This window comes from Rousettus aegyptiacus, unplaced genomic scaffold (assembly GCF_014176215.1).
Source record: "Rousettus aegyptiacus isolate mRouAeg1 unplaced genomic scaffold, mRouAeg1.p scaffold_m13_p_18, whole genome shotgun sequence".
NCBI classification, from domain to species: domain Eukaryota; kingdom Metazoa; phylum Chordata; class Mammalia; order Chiroptera; family Pteropodidae; genus Rousettus; species Rousettus aegyptiacus.
The window spans coordinates 14,255,624-14,262,184 of NW_023416293.1; positions in this window are offsets into that span (position 1 = coordinate 14,255,624).

Consider the following 6,561-nt stretch of genomic DNA (forward strand, 5'->3'; position numbering starts at 1 on the left):
CTCCATTCTACGGACGATGAAACTGAGGCTCGGAAGTGAGGGGCTTGGTCGAGGTCACAGAGGAGCGAAGAGCATAGTCAGACCTTTGTCTCTCCCGCCATCTCTGGCCCCTGCCCTCTGCCCCTCCCACGTGGGAGACGCTGCCCCCACTCTGAACCTAGTTTACACCGGGGATTCCCTGGCCTTGCTCTCTCTTTAAAAATTTAACGGTTTCTCTCCTGATTAGTAAAGTAACACTGGTTCTTTGTTTAGGAGAAAAAGCGGAAATTATAGGAAAAGATGAAAAACACCCTTTATCCCACCGCGAAAAGATAACTTAGAGTATTTTCCCGCGTATGTAACGATGCGCATGTGTACAATGTTTTCCAGCCACACCAGACCCAGTGCATTTGAGACTGAAGAGAGCCCCCCCGGGTGGTCGGGCGTGCACCCCGAAGCTAACTCAGTGCGGACTCTACTACAACAGTGTTTTGTAGCCTGTTTTCTTCACTTAGTGATCTGTCCTATTTTATCACGCCATTAGAGATTATTCTAAAACACGTTTATAAGGTCACATCAGGTCATTATATGAAATGCTACCTCACGTATTTAATCAAGCCCCTAATCTTTTATATTTTTCCATTTTTCACTCTTAGAAATAAATCTGAAATGAGCATCCTTTTACAAAAATCTTTTATATCCATTTCTGCTTCTTTCTTCGGGATAATTTCCTAGAAGCGAAATTATTTATTGAAGATGGTGAACAATTTAAGACTTCGGTTCGCTGTGTCAAGTTGTTGGGAAAACGTACATTCTTTCCAGAGGTGGTTAAGACTATCCATTCACTCACCCTTAACAAACAGCAGCAGGCATTTTTATTTAAAGAAAAAAAATGTGTTTTGTCACTGGCCAACTTTAAGAGAATACAATGTCATATCAGCTATAGATATAGGTTAAGATTAATCTCCTCTGTTGGCTCTGTCTCCCTGGAGAACACAGACGAACCCCATCAAGTTCCCTGTCACTGCAGAGATGTCTGGCATCAGACAGGGGGCCGATGGGGGTCTTCCCAGGTACGCCGAGGTCAGGGGTCAGGCCTGGGAGAAAGAGCGCTAAAACCACGGGCCGGGGTGCCCGGGGAGTCCTCCCCGTGAGCGACACCGGGGGCGGCTGCCGGCGGTGGACAGAGGCTGTGGTTTGCCCCCGGAGGCACGCCAGACGGGCGCCGCGCGCTCTCACCCCGCCTGCTCTGGAAATGACTCCTCGTGGGGTGCCTGTTCCCCGCTCCCTCTAATGCAATCTCTGTTTGCCTCAGCCCCAAACACCCCCAGACAGGCAGGCTGTGCCCAGGGGCCGACCCGGGCTGGGCGCTGCACACGGTCCCAGCGCGGCTGGGTTACGAGCTGGCCAAATTCTTTCCGTCTTTTTAAACCAAGTCTTGTTTTTTTTATATGACCTTCGCCCCAAATCTTCTCGGGTCTCATTTGCTAAGATTATCATTACCACAAAGAGAGGAAAAGGAACGTTCAGAGTGAAATGGCCCGAGACCCTCCGGAACGTGTCATTCTGACGCACTCGGTCCTACCCGCCTCTGCCAGGCTCACAGTTTACACACCGGAATCATGAGATGTCTGCTTTCTTTTTTTTGCTTTTTTCTGTTTTTTTTTTTTTTTTTTTTTTTTTTTTTTTTTGCAGAACGTGTGAGCATTTTCCGACGCCACCGTATAGATTTTGCAATGGTCGTTTGAGGCGTCCTCCGTGGGCGACCCCATAACCTGCAGGTCCTCTGGGATCGGACATTCAGTGGGCTGAGGCGCCTTCGCTTTGGGACTGTGCGGCACTGAACCCTCGTCCGTCTGTCTCAGGGATGGTTCTGAATGTCTGGTCCAAACCCAGCAGCCCTGCCCCCGCTCGCTCTGCCTCTGAGATTAAATCACCTGTGTTGGGGGGCAGCTCATGCCACGCGCCCGACCTTGCTCGGCGGCAGCAGCCGGGGACTCGGGGACTCATGAACAATGCATGTTGAAAGCACTCTGGGAAGGCGCCCAGCACGGACATCACCGAGCCCTGGGGAGAGGTCAGGGGTCACCGTTTTAGCCCCCACGACTGTGAAAACCGGTATAACGGGTTCCAAGTGCACAAACAGCCCCTCCCCCCGCCTCGCCGCCACTGCTTCAGGTCCCAGCTCTGACCTGGGCACGTTACCCCTGTGTCCCCACTTCCAAACGACGTCCATAGGAGGAGAGTCACGCTGCTGTCTCAAAGGGCACGTGAGAGTTAAACACACTCGCGTGTCGGATGGTTTTAAGCGCTTCATATACTAAGCGCCGCAGGTTTGCTACAATTACCGGGAATAAAATAAACAAGAAAATTACTTGTGAAACGGAGCTGCATTCCACCATGGGTCTCGACCTCTCAAATTCATTGACTCGAAGCATCTTTCTTTTGCACATACTGCTCGCCCGTTGGCGTGCAAGGCCACGGGGCCACAGCATCCAAGAGTCCCCTTCCAGAACAACCGCGGAGAACGGCAGGCTCCATCCCACACGCAACGAAGACGGAGCCGTGGGCTGTCTGGTGTCAGAGAGGGCAATCTTTGATTCTCGGTAAAATGTTCTTTTGCTTTTCCTATTGTTCTTTCTTTTGAAACTAAAAATCAGACAGAGAATCTGTATTGCGAATAAGTCGCTTTTCTGTATCATCGATTCCCAGAGAATTAGTCAGGCACGGTGTCCCTTCAGGAAAGCCCGTGGGTAAACCCGCAGAGACCAGGGCGGTCCCCAAAACAAGTGTGGCTGACGGCCTTATGCACGGTAAGACGAGGGGCACCCTGGGGTCCCTGCCTACCTGGATTCCATGGTCCCGTGAGTGCACGCCCAGCCTGTTCTCCAGAAACTAACCTGGTTAATCGCTTTTTAAAATATTTTAAACATTTTATAAAATGCACCTTTCCAAAGCCTAGAAGCACATACCTATCAATTAAGAGCTAAACAATCAAGGCCAAACAATCCACACATAGCATGGGGTACGAACAGAGGAATTATTTCAAAATATAACAAACCAGTGTGCATGTCGCTATAGGGTTTCCATGTCGCCACCTGAATGGGGAAGACAGGTTAGCCAGAGGCGAGCACTCACGTCGCAGGAACATACTGCTTTCTAAGGGAAAACAGTAAAACGTCGAAAATCACGTTTTGCAACCTAAAATGAAAGACCCGATTCTGGCACGGCTGGGTGCCAGGCCCCTCGGTGGGAGGCAGCGGGGAGCTGGATATCGCAAGATGCCACATGTCACCAGATGGGTTATGTCCCAGCGGTCAGGGGAAAGCGCAGCCTCGCAGTGGACGGTCAGGCTGTCACCCCCTGGACCCGCTGATCAGCTTTGGCACCACCAAGCAGGACCAGAGGGTCATGTGCTTCTGGCCGAGGATGGGGTGGGGCGCCCTGCACCACCTGTGAGGTATTTTGCCAAAAAATGATAAACCAGAAACTCTTCAAGCTTTTGCCACTAAGTCCCAGGTGACTGGACGTAGAGGGATTAGGAGAGATTTAAATGACAGTGTGGGTGGGGGGCCAGCAGATGAAACGCAGAATACAGACCATGTCCTGAGACCAGGACTTGATTTCCACAAGTCCCCCGCGCGATAAAAAGCAGTCAGGTGGGGTCGGGGACCTGCCGCTCGCTTTGCCCTGGACACCAAGAGACTGGCCGACTTTACGAGGCAGCACTAGGCACTGAAGGACTCCAAACGTGCCTTAGGCGATACTGAGTTATTGCGATCAGATAAGGGAAAATGTCTGACCTGTCTCAGAGGCGCGTATCGTAGAAGCGCTACGTCCCCCCGCCCGAGGCATTCTGTAAAATATTTCACTTACAAAATAAACGAAGGCGATATAGGGAGATGATGATCACGAAGTCTACGTGATGGATCACCGGGAATTCGCTGTCTTTGTCTCTTATTTGTGTTGGAACCCATTCATCATTAAAGTTTTAAGTGATGTCTTTAAAATACAGAAAGTGCCCATAGATAAGGAATGCATTTTACAGCACGAGGTTCACGCGGAAATAACAGAGCTGGAGCCGTGCTCGCTCCCCAGCCCCAAGCCCGGTCTCCTCCCCGGAAGGAGCCGCTGTTGCCATCTGGGTGTGTTTCACTGGTTTTCAATTCCTTGGCTGTTGGACCCCAGCTCGTGACAGTGGCCGAGGAGAAGGAAATCGCCCACTTTCCAGCACCCAAGGCAACAAGTTTTTTATGCAAACCAAGCATCTTCTCCTCGGATTCAGCCCAGGGGGCTCTGCCCACCACGAGCACCCCAAACTTTGCTCCACAGAGCTCACCCCTCCCAGGAGCTCCCTCCTCTCTACGCCCAGCCCAGGGACTGTCAAAGCACCCAGACGCCTCAACCCATGTGCTTGCGAACAAATGAACGGGAATTGACCTAAATTGACCATTGCAGGGGGTGAGGACGGGAGCCGGCGGCACCGAGGAGGGGTGTCAGGAGGTCACAATGGCAAGTTCACGGACCATTTCAGTGAATCGACCCACGTCTGACCTCGATTTAAACCGCCTCCCTCCTAAACACCCCCCTTTCTCTTCCTTTCTTATAGCTTTGAGTGTTCTAAGAGCAGGCAGAGGTGTTTCTAGGCCCCGGTGCCAAGGCCCCAGGCAGGCTGGTCACGGGAGGCTGGCCGTTTGAAGCCTCTCGCTGCTAAACCACAGGAAGCGAAACTCAGTCCCCCGTAAACAGCTTCAGGCCAGGAAGAGGTGACTGTAGACATTTTAGTAGTTCTTTCCCTGAGAGGTGAGTGTGAAGAAGAAAAACTTTTCTTTTAAGACTGGGGACGTGGGGAACGCGTCGTTTTAAAAATCACTGCCTGCGAAAGCGCGGCACCGCGCCGGGACGCGTTCTGCGCGTGCGCGTCACCCTCGCCGCGGCCGCGGCGGGCCCTGCGGTCCCCGCAGCACAGACGGAGAAACCGAGGCTGCAGAACACGTGTTTTCACGTCTCTCCTCAGCTGGGTACCTGAGCCGCTCAATGCCACCTGCCGGGGAAAGCGGGGAAAGGACCCCTCCGGCAGGCGCCGTTGGAGGCACGGGCATACCCGGTCCCTCCGCCCTGGAGCCTGGGAGCAATGAGCAGCCAGCAGCAGACCCCTCCCACAGCCCCTCCAGCCTTTGGGGGGGCAGGGGGCTGGGGGCTGGGGGTCTGCACCCAGGGGCGGGGAATGCTTTGCACACATACCAGAGGGGGCGGGGAGGGGGGAGGAGCGGGGACATGGGTGGGGACCAGCGTGACCGTGTGTTTACTCTGTGCCATCTGCTTCAAGCAGACAGGGCTTTCTCGTGGGACTGGGGGGGGGGGCCTGGAGCAGAGCTGCACTCCGGACCCTGCTGTCCTGTGGGACTGGCCACCGGCCGCCGCCTTATTTGAAAACCTCACAAAAATGCCATCTTCCCCCTCTCCAGTATTTCGCTTTGGTCTTCATAGTCGTCGATTTATTTTTAACACAATTCACTATCTATTCTTAAAGTTCCAAAGTCTCTTCGGGTCTCTGGAAACCGAATAGTGGACGGCGGGAACGACCAGGGCCCGGCTGTGCAGCCGCCGAGTGCCCGGAGGGGTGGAAGGTGGCGGGGCAGTCGGGGTGACCCCCCCCCCACCACCACCACCCGCCAGCTGGGCCTGGGCGGACCAGGCTGTTAGATTCTGCAGGCCCCGCAGCCACCCCGTCAGGTCGCTCTGAGGGGCGCACGGAGGGCCGCTGGGCGTCCCCTGGTGGCAGAGCCGGGGACAGCGGCCACAACTGGGGCGTGGCCCGCGGGATGGAGGGGAGGAGTCTCGGGGGCCAGTGACCTCCACAGGTGATGCCCCGATGGGGGGTCCTGGACTCCTGTGGCAGCCCCAAGACCAGGATGGACAGTCTGAAGTGAAGGAGGAGCAAGAGGAGGCCAGGGAGAGATGCAAGAGGAGAGAGAGAAGGGGGGAGGGGGACCCCACTTCTCTAAGTGGCACTTAGAACAGAGCGGAGGTCAGCTGGCCGCGCACGCTGGTGTTTGGGGCAGCGGGCCCCTTTCCCACGCCCCGTGGCTCGGGGTAGAGCCTCGCCATGGGCCTGCCCACCAGACTTGGAGCGGGGTCCAGTTTGGGGGAGTCTCTTCCCGCCAGCACTTGCGTGAAGCCCCCGGCGTTCCCCCTAAGTTGGCGGCCAGCCTTTCGCACAGCTACTCACCCGCCCGGAGCCCGGTCGAGAGGCTTGTGGCCGACAGAGGCTGCAGGATGCGGTTGGGAGAGGAAGCGGGGCCGCGGCCCCCACTCACACTGGGGTTTCCAGTGAGCTCCTGGCGAGGGCGCCCACAGGGCACCGTCTGGGCCTCCGGGTGCCTTCCTGCCAGCCACGCAGCGATGCGGAGGGCACAGCGGGAGGCCGAGCCGGTTAGCTGCTGGCCCCGGGGGTCGCGGCATCAGCTGGACCAGGACCGCGGGCTGGGGCGAGCCCCTCCACTGTGGGTGTGTGTGGGGAGGAGGTGGCTCCCAGGAGCCCAGCTGCGGCCACCCACCATGTCCCTTGCTCCTCACGGC